At 39.7% G+C, this 14,194-nt stretch overlaps 1 long non-coding RNA gene across 3 annotated transcripts in view; it reads right to left on the minus strand.

Moving 5' to 3' along the window:
* Positions 1 to 14,194, minus strand: part of LOC125163953 (uncharacterized) — a 145,307-nt gene that overhangs the window by 38,023 nt on the left and 93,090 nt on the right. Inside the window, exon 1 of one of the 3 annotated variants that reach the window (XR_007151597.1) lies at positions 1,535 to 1,579. The exons of the other annotated variants lie outside the window; for them this stretch is intronic. This is a non-coding gene — a long non-coding RNA (uncharacterized LOC125163953). Of the gene's footprint in view, positions 1 to 1,534; positions 1,580 to 14,194 lie in introns of those variants that run through there. 3 annotated transcript variants of the gene reach the window in all.

The following is a 14,194-nucleotide window of genomic DNA, read 5'->3' on the forward strand; positions in this document are numbered from 1 at the left end:
TTTATCCCTGCATTCCCAAGGTTACCATCATGAAAAATTTCTTGTGTATTCTTCCAGAAACATCTTTAGTGTATGTGTGTGAGATACATAATTGTGCTTTATAAAAATATTATATGTATTTATAAGTGTACACAACCAGAAATAATGCATGCTATAAATATACCTCTATATACAAATATAAGAACATTCAAATGTAAAAAATATAACATATAATCACACACATATAGCTATATGTATACATACATACATGAAATAATTCTACATAAACTTCTATCTATCCTATCTATATGTGTTGTTTGTATACATATGTATGTATGTATATACACACACACATATATTCATATACATTCATATATCTATCTATATCTATATCTATATCTATATCTATATCTATATCTATATCTATATCTATATCATCTATATCTATAGTTAACTATGGATCTGAATGTTAAGGGGCATGGCTGGTGTAGAGGCTAGTGACATTATTATTTCTGATCATTTGCCAAATTTAATGAAGTGAATCAGGGAGCAGTTTTTTTGTTGTTAGAGAAGATAGCTGTTTATACAGTAGTGTCAGATCTTCTTTTGGGCCCAGACTGGTTTGGGCAGAGTCTTCTTTCCTAGGAAGCTTGGTCTGTGGGTCCCACTATTTACTGACTCTCAGAAGTTTTTCTGCTGTGATAGCAACTGCTGTGACCATTTGGGCTTCAAGACTGATCTGCTGGTTTCTTTGAAACACACCTATGGATGTGCTCGATGGAGCTGTCTAGAGTGGTAATTGACTATTTATTGACTCCACCCAGCCTCCCTGCCAGTGAGTGGAGGGCAGTGTTTCAATTATTTTTGGTGCCCTAGCACAGACCCCACACCTCCTTGAGTGCTTGTTGAAAAGATCTGAAGCTGTAACTGGCATTTACAATAGCTCACTGGCAAAGTCTACACAGAGCCCTTGGAGAGGTAGATGTCTTTTCTTACTGAATAGTCATCAAGGGCATTCTCTCTTCTAGACACCATTTGGAAGTAGGTCATTTATCTTTAGTGCTTCTAGCTTCCTCTTCTATCCTCATACTGTTTGAAACTAGCAAATGAAAGCAAGCCATTTGGTGTGATTTCTGTGCTTGACAGCTGAGGTTATTTTGGGGGGCGGCCATTGATTTATGTTCTGAAATATTCACACAGAGTTCATGTACTCTTTGTTCTATTGGGGAAGAAATAACCTCGAATCTCTTAGGAAGCATGCAGTGAAAAAAGAAAATAAAAAAATGGAACAACGACAACAAAATGGAAAGAAAGATAAAAGACCAAGAACTTCAACTCCATAAACTCACATACTCATAAACTCATAGATTCTTTAATGACATAGTTGCTAGACTTGGAAGCAGTAAGATTGGACTGGAACACACCAACTGGAAACCTGCATTCAGTCCTAGCTTCACCATGGATCATGAGGCAGGACTGCTCCAAGCTTCAGCTGCCTCACCTGTGGCATAGTTTAACTGGGAAAGAGAAGTCTAAGTAGATACAATAGACGTACCTATGCTCCCATAAAGTTCCAGGTGGAAGAATCATTCATTTATCCTGTGTTTGGGAGAGAGCAGAAGTTAAAGGGATATGGATTTTGACCCAGTTTAAGGAAGAACTGTCTACTATAAAGTTTTCAAAAAATGAAGTAGACTGCTTTGTAAGGTGATAAATTCTCTGGTACTGGAAAGATCTGAACCATCCTGGATAGAAGAATGTCTTAGGTGGTTTCCAAGTTCCCTGACATCCCTTAAGAATATGATTCTGTGGCTAGTCTAAGGCAGCACTATCCAATTAAACATTTTCTGCAGTGATGAAAAAGTGATATATCTGTACTGTCCAAAATGGTAGTCACTAGCCACATGTGCCTGTTGAGCACTTTAAATGGGGCTAGTATGGCATAGGAAATTAATTTTTAATTCTAGCTAATTTTAATTTAAAAAGCCACACATGGCTAATGGCTACCATAGAAGTCTGGCTCTGAAATCCTGCATTTTTCTGGCTCTCATCATCATGACCTGTCACATTATCATCTCATATTCTGTCCTGGACACTGTATATAAAATTGCTTTATTTAGGATATGATCTTTCTTTAGAGGGAATTATCTCTTGAGAAAGAAGTTGAACCCAAAAACATGGAAGTGGAATAAAGAATAAGAATAGATAGCAAATAAACTATTGCCAAACTGGAAAGTGCAGCCAGAGAATCTATTGAACAGCCACAATAAAAACACTGGTGTTTCTAAGAAGTCTAAAGATGTGAACTCCCCCTGGTCGTGGGGGTGGGAGAGAATAGCTCTGAGCTCAGTGCTCCCAACCAACATACTGTTGCGCTGAATACAGGATTCTTCCCGCAGTACACACTCAGTGGGCTGTTCGTCTTTTTCCTACACGTTTTAAGAGCACTAGAGATTTAGAACAATGTGATAAAGTAACCTCAGGCTTCATGTTACTTCACCAGAAAGAGGAAGTTGTTTGAATTAGAACTTATCATTTCAGATCAGGAAGAGGCCTCAGAGATTATATAATCTAGTCTCTATATTTTATACAGAAGAAAACCAAAGCCTGAAGCCCAGAGAAGACTTGTGTCTTGCCACAGTCATGTGGTTATTAATAGTAGAATATTTCATTTGTGAAAAAAATGTTACTCATCGAAAAGGTAACCTTTTTCTTAAAAATAAAAACAAAAATAGTGCTTCCCAAGAGCTTATTAGAGCTGAAGAAGAGTCAAGGATGTTGTTAACAGCTTTCCTGGGGAACGTTTCAATCCTCTCATGTTTTCTGAGAGTGTGACAGAGGCCTTTACTGGAAACCTGTGTGGAGGACTGGATTGAACTCCTGCTCACGCTTGCCTTGGCCAAGACTGTGTCTCCTCAGACTTGATCCAGAGGGGAACTGCAGTGTACTCAGGGGCTGTTGTAGGGCTGTATTCTCTCCAAACAAAGCTCTCTGGGGCAGTTCCCAGGAAGAAATTCTTCCCCCTCATAGTTCATTGAACATTCTTGTGTGTCCCCTAGAAAATGACAAAATCTAAACAAACAGGTTCTATTTTCAGTTTGTCTTTCTGAAAACCAAACTTCACCCACATGAAACTAGCCAGCAGGCTTCAAATGCTGAAGGCTTCTAGGTACTTTCTGAGTTTGCTCTGACTCATGTCTTACCTACATTTTTATCCTTGATTTAAACAAAAATAAAACAAAATAAAGCAGAGAAATGAGGGCTGTCTTTCAATGTAAACTATTTGACTTTTCCCCACATCCTCATCTTTTCTCCACTACCACGTAAAACACTTTTTTCCTTGAAATGGGTATAGAATTCAGATAACCAACATATTCGGAAGAATATTTATGGAGCATTTAGCCTTTAGACATTCCGCAGCTTAATAGAAGGTACTGTCATGTCAAATGCTATGATCTAATCACATTTCTTTTCATAATGACTAACAAATTATCATTATGTCACTTGCCCATATAAAAACCATAATTGGCTTTCTTCTGGGATCTTTTTAGATTAAATATGACCTCCTAAGCCTAGAAGCTTATTATTAATGTTTTCTTTCCTTCTATATATCAAACTACTTCTTATTTTTTTTAAATGCTTATTTATTTATTCCAAAAGAGAGTGTGACAAGCAGGGGGTGGTCAGAAAGGATCCCAAGCAGATTTTGCGCTGTCAGTGCAGAGACGGGCATGGAGCTCAATCTCATGAGCCATAAGATCATTATCTGAGCCAAAACTAAGAGTTGGATGCTTAACCGACTGAGCCACCCGAGCACCCTTCAAACTACTTCTTAAATTTGCCCCCAACCCCACTGTTACTCATTCCTTTTCAGCCTGGCTATTCTCCTTGCCATGCCCCCCTCCCCTAAATTCTTGTTTATGATCTTCTTTATGCACTCCTTGCATGGCATTCCATACCTCATTCCCTCTATTCAGGACTATCCCCTCTTCCAAGAATGGTCTTAAAGCTGATTCTCTTCTAGAAACCTTCCCATCTAAGCCCATCCAAGTCTTGTATTCTATCACTTATCTACTCTGAGAGTCCCAGCGTGTTTTGTTTTGCTTTGTACTATTTCCATGCAAAAAGCTGTAAACCTTTAGAGCTAGGGATATAGGGTGGGAACAGACTACACAGATACACAGTTGGCTCTACCACTGTCAGTCTCCAAATAAAGACTGGAGTTCAGATTGGCTGAGTGACATGTCCAAGATCACACAGATTTAGAAGCCACATCTCCAAGACCACTGCTCATTTCATCACACTACATTGCCTTTTAGTTTTGTACCTGTGTTATACTAATAACTGAGAAAAATATGAATAGTATTACATAATACATAAAGAAAAATTCACAACTGCATTAGAGTGAGGCTTATGTTTTCATTACTTAAAATTGCGACTGTGACAGAGACTGCTGGGCCATGTTTCTCAGTCTTCCCAGCAGTGAGATGCAATTGTGAGACAGTTCTGATGAACGGGGGGTGGGTGGGGGGCGGGGGGGCGGGTAATGAAGTAATGTATGTAGCTCCAGGTCTGGCCCATAAAAACCTCCTCACATACCTCCATGCCCTCTCCTCTTACTCTGATGGTGGATGTTGGGCTCCAGGATGACCTTGAAGGCCAGAGTTGAAGATGGTGGAGTCATAAGATGAAAGATGCTTGGTCCTGTAATTCAGGAGAGCTGCCCGATGATTCAGAGCACCCATTTTGAACTGTGTTATGAGCAAGACGCTATGAAGTTAACAACAGACTGTGTTCAGCCACTGAAATTTTGACTAGCATCTACCCAAACTAATATTCATTCATTACATAATTCTTATAACATTCCTATAAACTAGGTATTATCCCCATCTAACAAATGGAAAACCCAAAATGACAGTGGTCACACTTCTCACATGAGGCACAGCAACGATATGAACCCAAGTCTATCTGATTCCACATGCTGGGTTTTTTTTTTTTTTTTCATGAATACAGAGGTTCCTGTGATGACAAGATTCAACTTACAGACTTATATAAGAACCATTTTATGCACCTATGTTGAAATGCATCAGTTCTGGCCACTACCAACAGATGGCAGTAGTGGCTGCCTATAGATAGTCACTGAATTTATGAACAAAAGGATTTAGGAATATCATAAAATGAAACATAGCCTGTATGTGCATGGAGGAGTTTCTGAATGCTTTGCTGCCTTTTCTCTGTGAGGAATGATTTTACCTTCTTGAGAACTATCACTGAAATTTATTCAAACTTGTGGGCCTTTAATTCTCTCCTCTGACAGCTGAGGAAATCAGCCTAAAATCATTTGCAATCAGTACATTCTTTCAGACTCTGACATTCCATTGTGTGTGTGTGTGTGAGAAGATAGCAAGAACTGACCCTGTAAAGAAATTCACACTGAGCTCTCCCTCTCTCCCTAGGGGAGACACGCTGGGTAGTAAATTATGTTCTGTGATTACTCTTAGCAATGGGTCAACAGGGCTACAACTAATACCTGTTTATTTATTTATCTATTTATTTATTTATTTAGCTTCTTTATATTAAATTTTTTTAACGTTTATTTATTTTTAAGAGACAGAGAGAGACAGAGCACGAGCAGAGGAGGGGCAGAGAGACAAGGAGACACAGAATCTGAAGCAGGCTCCAGGCTCTGAGATGTCTGCACAGAGCCTGATGAGGGGCTTGAACCCACGAACCATGAGATCGTGACCTGAACCAAAATCAGACGCTCAATGAACTGAGTCACCCAGGCGACCCTAGCTTCTCTAAATTTTAAAAATTTCCTCCAATAAACACATGTAATTGTACAATTAAAATAAGATTACAGATGGACACTCAAAACCAAGCAAGCAGTGTGAGGAACACACTATAAAAAGAATGAGGCAGTATGACAGAATGGTTGACAAAAAGGTTTTGGATCATGATAATCCTGGTTTCAAGTGTTCCTATAGAACTAGGTAGACTAGAGAACTAGAGAAATACAGATTATTGAACTGTCCTGCATACTGTGGTTGCTGCTTATCCACATGTGGCTATTTAAATTTAAATACAACTGAAAACACACTTCCTCACATTAGCCACATGTCAAGTGCTCAACAGACACCCCACTGAACAGTGCAGATACAGACTAGTTCCACCACTGCAGAGAGTTCTACCGCAGGCTGGTAGTCCAGAACTCCACAGAAAGGCCCTGAAAGTGGAAGAAGGAGAATTGCCAGAGTCAGAGACTTCTGTCCAAATACTTCCTTCCCCAATATTAATTTATTAAAAAACCATTAAATGGCAACTACGTGACATATTAATGGCTACAATTTATTAAGCATTTAGTATGTGCAAGACATAATGCTAAGCCCTTTGCACACATCATTTATCTAATCTTCACGATCTGAAAGGCAGGTATTATTAGCTATTATAATAGTTATTATATTATACTATTAATAATTAATACATGTATCAATTATTATAATTATTAATTAATAATTATGATTAACTTGCTTTTTAGAAGTGAGAAAACAGAGGCTCAGAGAGGTTGAATAACGTGCCTGAGATCACATAGCTTGGAAGTGGCAGAGCTGGGATTTAACTTCAGCATCTGTCTGACTCTGTGCTTAACCAGTAGGCTCCACTGCTTTCCCCCTTATCTTACCTCTCTGAGGCACAGTTTAAGAGCTGTGGAGATATGCCAATGTATGCAACAGTAACTACTTTCAAAGCCTGTTGGTATACACCTAGTTGGGAAATAAATGGATAAACATGTATAAAACTACCTATAATTACAGAACAAGCTCTGTTAAAGAAAAATGATAGATATGGTAAAAAAGAAATATGGAGTGGACTGGAGGTAAGAAAACCAATTAGGAGGCCATCACATTAGTCAGGGCATAATCAAGATAAGGTGTAGGAGTTGAAGAGTGGAGATAGTGGAAATGGGAAAAGGCAGGGAGGAAGAACAGTTAGTATTCAGGGACTATTTGAATTTAGCGAGAAAGAAAAAAAGGGAGGTATGGTTACCAGTCTTCAACATGAGCTCCCTCCCCCGTGTTCCTTGCCTCCTGGTACTCATGCTTTGGTGAGTCCCTCTCATATTAAAGCTGACCTGTGTGACCAGTAGGACATGGTACAAGTGATGGCATGTGACTTCCAAGCCTAGGTCATAAAAGACAATGCAGCTTCCACCTGCTTTTTTGGTTTGCCCACTCTATGGGAGGCCAGCCACCATGTTGTGAGGTCACTCAAAAGTCCTACAGGGAGATCCACATGGGGATGAACCTGTGAGACATAGTAAGTGCTTATTATTGTTTTTAGCTGCTAAATTTTGGGATGATTTACTGTGTAACAACAGATAGCTAAAGGAGGCATCAGAGTATTTTATGATTTCAAACTTCAGTGATGATAGAGCTAATTATCCATTTTCTTTCTTTTCAAAACATAATCCATACAAACAAGCTAATTTGTGATCCAATCCCACGTAGACTTTTATTCAAAGAAACAGCTGTCTGGCAACTGAAAAGTAGATACACACTATTTAATCCTTTACAACAGTCTCTCCTGAATGTGCTGGAGGGGGGGACTACTTTCAGAATACTTAGCTAAATTTCTTTAAAATCTCATCTCCCCATCTTATCCTCTATATTACCTTGATACCAAATTAGTTCCAAAATTTGTCTTCAAGATCTTTTCAAAACGGTGTACCATAAACTCAAGCTGAGTAGTCTTTTGTCACTCTCTTCAATGATCAGAATTTTATTATGGGGAATCTCTATTAACCTTTGTCTTTTCAGCTTTCCTATCCTCTCAGTATTTGTATTCCTACAACAAAGCAGAGCTCAGGAACCATTCCTGAAAGCAAAGAATCCTCTTTTAGAGGGAAAGAGTGGGGGAGACAGAGTGAGAGTGTCCATGTCGCAACTGCAAATAAGAAAACAAAAATTCCTGGGGCTCCTGGGTGGCTCAGTCGGTTAAGTGGCCAACTTTGGCTCAGGTCATGATCTCACAGTTCATGAGTTTGAGCCCCGTGTTGGGCTCTGTGCTGACAGCTTGGAGCCTGGAGCCTGCTTTGGATTCTGTGTCTCCCTCCTTCTCTCTGCCCCCGCCCCCACTCTCAAAAATAAATAAACATTAAAATTTTTTTGAAAAAAGAAAACAAAAATTCCTTGCAATTTTTTGTTCATATGTATGCTCGCCACAGAAACCAGTCTCAGAAGGTAGCCTGGTACAGATGATTTCATTTACTATCTGTATGACGCTTGAGGATGTCACATAGCATTTCTGTATCTCAGTTTCCTCATTTGCAAAATGATAATATCTACCTGATGTCTTGTGGAAGGATAATAGGAGTTAAGGCACAGAAAGCATGCAATAGATATTAAAGTCTAAAATATCTCAATTATTGGAAATTCCATGTCCTTAAATGTTACACAAGGGGTAAGTGATTTCACATGTGAGTATTTGAGTATTCCTTATAAAACATGCTTTGTTTGCCTCTTCTCATATTTTGAGATAGCTGTTTCTATGATTGTTAGGACAACAGGTGGCTGTGATATTGGTGTGGAATTGAATAACATGCATTACATCTGGACCCAAAAGCTGTAAGCACATTAACTCTGATTTATATCATGTCATATGTGACCAACACCTTCTACAACCAAGTTTTTTCATATTTTTCTGCATATTTGTTTCTGATTATGAATATATATAATAGTATCTATCTAGTGTAAGCATTCAATTCAACTCTCCAACTATTTTTTTGGGCCCCTACTATGTGCCACAGTTCTTGGTATTTTGTTTGCATCAAGGCACAAAAAGCCAAAGACCTGCCCATTGGATGGAGCTTACATTCTAGTGGGAGAATACAGAGAATAAATAATAAACATATAATATTAGTAAATTATATAGGATATTAGAAAGTGATAATTACAACAGAAAAATAAGGAGGGTCAGAAGTGAGGTGGCAGGTGGCAGTTTGCTATGTAATAAAGCTGTCAGGGTAGCTTCATGGAGAAGGTAAGATTTGTACAAAATCTTGAAGAAGTGAGGAAGTTGGCCAAATGTTCCAAACAAAGGGAACAACTAATGCAAAGGCCCTTGGGAGGCTGTACTCCTGCATACTGAAGAGATAGCCAGGAGGCCAGTGTATTTGGAGCAGAGTGAGAGTCAGAGATCTAAGGGGCAGCAGATCATGTGGGGTCTTTTGGGCCATTGCAAAGATGTACCATTTATCCTAAGGGAAAACCCAACCACTGGGGAGTTTGAACATGGGAATGACATCATCTGACATATTTAAAAGAATCCCCCTGGCTGCTGAGTGTTGTGAGGGGAGGGTAGAAGCAGGTATAGCACATAGGAGTCTCTTGTAATGCTCCAGACCGAGATGATGTAGGCTTGGGCAAGACTGTAGTAGTGGAGGTGAACTACTACTCCAACTACTTTATAGCTTTCCCCTAGATATAAAAAAACAATTTTGATTCTCAGATAACAACCAGCTGATTAAACAACTTTCTAATATTCTAGGAACAAAGTTACATTATCTTGCATATTTAGAAAATGCTCATAAACTATAAGGTCATTCACATCCAGTCAGAAAAAAATACCTTTAAACACACAGTGATTGTGAGTTATGCCTCAAATCCAGTTCTAAATTAGAGATTAGACCAAGTGCAGAGTTGCTCTTTCTTTCACATATCTCAAACCTCCCTCTCTTTCCCACCATAGAAGAGTATAAATGTGGTAGACAGCATAATTAATGACCAGTAGGAGAAAATTACAGAGACCATCATGATATGCCTTGAAAATGGATCCTGAAAATAAACTGTATATTTCTTCTTCATAATTTTCTCTACTTTCAAGAAGAGCAATATCAGGATGGTGAGAATTTCCTTCCAATGCAGCCTCTCCTCCCAAAATGCATAATCAAATTTATTCTCCTTAAGGTCACAAAGTCATCCTGATATGCAAATCTTCTCAATCTATCAGAATTGTTAGGGCTGTGTATGCTTGGTATATAGAAAGAAAAATAAAAATACCAAGCCAATAAAAGTGGATTATAAAGAAATTATATTGATAGATCTATGATGAATAGTATGGCCATTACTTCTCTAAGGATAGCATCTGATATGCCCAAAGACAGATTCATCTCTAGAATATGCACAACCAGGGGTGCCTGGGTGGCTCAGTTGGTTGGGCATCTGACTATGGCTCAGGTCATGATCTCTCAGTTTGTGAGTTCGAGCCCTGCATTGGGCTCTGTGCTGACAGCTCAAAGCCTGGAGCCTGCTTTGGATTCTGTGTCTCATTCTCTCTCTGCCCTCCCAGCCCCTAACTTGTGTCCTCTCTCTCTCCCTCTCTCTCTCTGTGTGTGTCTCTCAAAAATAAATAAATGTAGGGGCGCCTGGGTGGCGCAGTCGGTTGAGTGTCCGTCTTCAGCCAGGTCACGATCTCGCGGTCCGGGAGTTCGAGCCCCGCGTCGGGCTCTGGGCTGATGGCTCAGAGCCTGGAGCCTGTTTCCGATTCTGTGTCTCCCTTTCTCTCTGCCCCTCCCCCATTCATGCTCTGTCTCTCTCTGTCCCAAAAATAAATAAACGTTGAAAAAAAAATTTAAAAAAAATAAATAAATGTAAAAAAAGAAAATTTAGAGTATGCACAGCCAGAGTAGTGAAGTGGATAAATCTGATTTAGAAATGGAAGCCTTGATGCAAGTGAGTCCTGAATTGGGAATGAGAGCTTCCCTAGAGACCTGGGTTCTCTAGATTAATCTAATGCTTCTTCCATTCTTTCGAGAGCCATTAGGGGAGTCTTTCCAAGAGCTTTAGATGTATGTCATTAGCTGTCTTTTGGACATTCTTCACATACATTCATCTAGTTTATCTTCCAAGCTAGTGACCTGGAAATCTTCCATCATTTTCTTCCCTTATTCCCCATTTTGGTCAAGGTTCCATTGAAGAAATAGAACCACTGTGGAAATTAAGGACTAAGGAATTCATTGTAGGAATTATATATCATGCAATTATAGGAAATAAAGACAAGAAAGGCTCAGAGAAAAATCACTAATGAGCTGCTGGAATGCAACTATGAAGGCTGATGTTGAAGTCCATGGAAGGTTGTTGGCTCTTTGTGGCAATTGCCTCTGTGAATCCCAGTGAACCATCTGATGGTGGGCCTGGGGTCACTCTTGGTCAGGAGGGCTGGCAGTCAGGAAGGAGAGCTGGACATACGTGGAAAAGAGTGAGGAAAAACTAGAATCCAAGAATAAACTAGAATTCACAAGGAAACATTGGAACTCATGTCTCTCTCACTGCATCTAATCCTGAAGACCAGCAGGAAAAGCTGTTACCATAAGTCTGACAGCTGTTTGTGTGCCCAGCCCAGTACTTGGAGAGGTGGTAGGAAGATATGGACAATAGCTAGACAAGGTATGGGCCAGGTGCTGCTCAGGTGAGTCAGCAGATCAGTGACAATGTGATTGCTGCTGTTTCACTTCCACCTTCCAAACCATGGCCAAATGCCTTGTGTGACCACCCTTGACCCAGAACTGTACAGAGAAGGAATTCTGGGAAATGTAATTACAACTAGTAAAGTTGACAGAGTACAAAATCAATGTAATCCTTACATACCAATCAATTTTAATTCTTACAGTTTTCTTAAATATGTCCCTTTCTTTCCTTCTCTTCTATCATTGTTGTAGTTCAGATCCCTGGCCTCTCTCTCCTGATAGCAGAGATACAAAACATTTGATGAATTTTAGGGTCCTGCTTGTAGGTACTATGATAAGAGCTTCTGCCCATCTAACTCTCTGTGGGCATCCCAGAAATCTCAGGAATACTCTTGTTTGGCTTCATCATCACTGGCCAATATTGTTGGCATCACCCTTTCTCCCCTGCTGACATGTTCATAAGTACTGTTCATGTGTACTCATTAGTACTCAAGAATGTATATGGGCCAGAATGGAGAGGGTAAGTAGATACTAATAGCAGCTAGCATTTAATGTGTTAGGTATTTTATCACATAAATTATTTCACAGTAATGTTTCAACCAACACCTCAATTTGATAAAAAAGAAAACTTAAGTTTGTAGCAGCTAAGTGAATCATCCAAAGTTAAACTATTAGTAAGTAGTTGAGCTTGGACTTAGACCTGGGAGTGTTTGTTTCTAAAGCAGATGCTCTTTTGTTCCCAAAGCAGATGCCCAAAGAGCCAGGGGTAGGTCTTCTTTTTCAGTTTTCACAGCCACCAGGGTGGTTTATCTTTTTGGGTTTGGGATCTTGTTTTCCTGGATTGGATTCCATTTGTGGTATTTGTAGAGAAGATGCCCAGCACAAATGCCTCCATGAGCTGGACAAGTACCATAAATGAGTGAAGAGGCAGGAGGTTGGGATGGATGAGGGGTGGTGGGGGGAAACTGGAAAACTTAAACCCTGTCTAAGGGGCATGGAGTGAATCAACTGTAACCAATGATTGCCTGGCTGGAATGTAGACTCTGTTACATAAAAGTTATAATATCTTCTAACTTAAAATGTTCACTCAATATTTTTGCTAAAGATAACATGGCCCTAACAATATTTTTAAGATCCTTTGTAGACTAAAGAGAACACTGATCAGAGTCCTCTAAGGGCTGCTAATTTGCAGCCTTTAGTCTAGAGACATTGTGCTTTTTTCTCTAGATTTATGCGTGTTATCACTGACTCCTCCAAAAGTTGATCTAAATACTGGAGGAGTGGGGAGAATCACAGGTCAACCTGTGGCTGGTTTAGCTGCTTTGGACTCCAAAGTCCTACAGACCTATAGGATTCTCCTGATGAGAATCAGGCAAAAGCTAAAAAACCAAGGCATCTGGACAGAAACGGGCATGAAAGGAGCACACAGTGAGCAACTGTGTGGGTGACTATGAGAGCATGAGTCAGTGGATGACATGTGGGGGTAGGAGTCAATTGTGCATGTGAGGTTGGTATAGAGGACTACAAGCAGAAAGAGAAAAGGGCCAATCGTAGGAAGAAAGGGAGAGAAAAGAGGGAAGAAGGAGAAGCCACTTGCACTTTTACCCACTGCATCCATGGACATGTTCTATCTGCCAATCTTTCCCCCTCAATATGTGTGGGGACAAGCAGGCGTTAATGCTCACTAGGCTAGAGATGGGCAATTTCATGGCCAGGGAACATATATTTAGGAATTTCTTCTGGCCACTACTTTCACCAGCATCTTTCTTTTCTAACAAGTTATAAATAGTTCCCTATCATCCTTTTGATAACTGCTTAGAAATGTCATAGCTTGGTTTGGGCATCTCAGAATCCCAAATGAATAGATAAATGATGGCTAAGAAAAGATTATGATTATAATTAAAGTACAGGATTCCAAGACATTCCCGTCTTCCTTGTCAAAGATTTAAGGCCTGTGGTGAAGGAACCAGAACCATCAAGTTAATATTGGCAAGCATATTAATATGTGAGTAAATTCACAAAATTGAGTGCACTGATGGCTGGCCCTGCTGCAGCAGTGAAGGGACAATAAGAGTGTGGACACAGCAAGCAAAGTACATCACAGCCTCAGAGAGGGTTTCTGCCTCCAGAGCTCCCCAACATTGTGACCTCATTCTTGACCCATCTTGTTCCTTTAGCAGGCCAGAAGAAGTTGAATGCATATTCTGAAACTTCTTTTTTCCACTTTGTGAGAAAAAATTATACAATTTGAGGTGATGCTCATATGATGGATGTGCAGTTTTCACATCATAAAACGCAGGTGCTAAGTGAGCCTGGCGTGTGCAACACTCCTACGCAGAAACCATCTGTGAGAGAGCCCCAGTGTCAGTTACCTAGGTACATTTCGCATTTTTAGAGGGCAGGAAGGAAGGGCAGAGATGATCTTGGATGTACAGTGTAGTGGGCTAGCCTCATGGATTCCACTTCATGGATGTTCCAAATTCCTGCTGATGTTTTGGAACAGACACCATCATTTTACATAGATTGGTATGTTTCTTCCCAGATTTCTCTCTTTTCTCAAGCCCCATCTCTATCTTTAATGTAAAAGATTTTTTAAAAATCAATGAAGTTTACGTTTTCTCATTAGAAAAATAAGGGGCTTGGTGTTAATCTTCTTGAGTCAGGAATATTTTCAAGGATATGATGAAAACCACGGACCATTCTCTATAAAAATGTATATGCCTACAAACACTCAAACCTTTTCACATTTTT

Source organism: Prionailurus viverrinus, chromosome B1 (assembly GCF_022837055.1).
Source record: "Prionailurus viverrinus isolate Anna chromosome B1, UM_Priviv_1.0, whole genome shotgun sequence".
In the NCBI taxonomy this organism is placed as follows: Eukaryota; Metazoa; Chordata; class Mammalia; order Carnivora; family Felidae; genus Prionailurus; species Prionailurus viverrinus.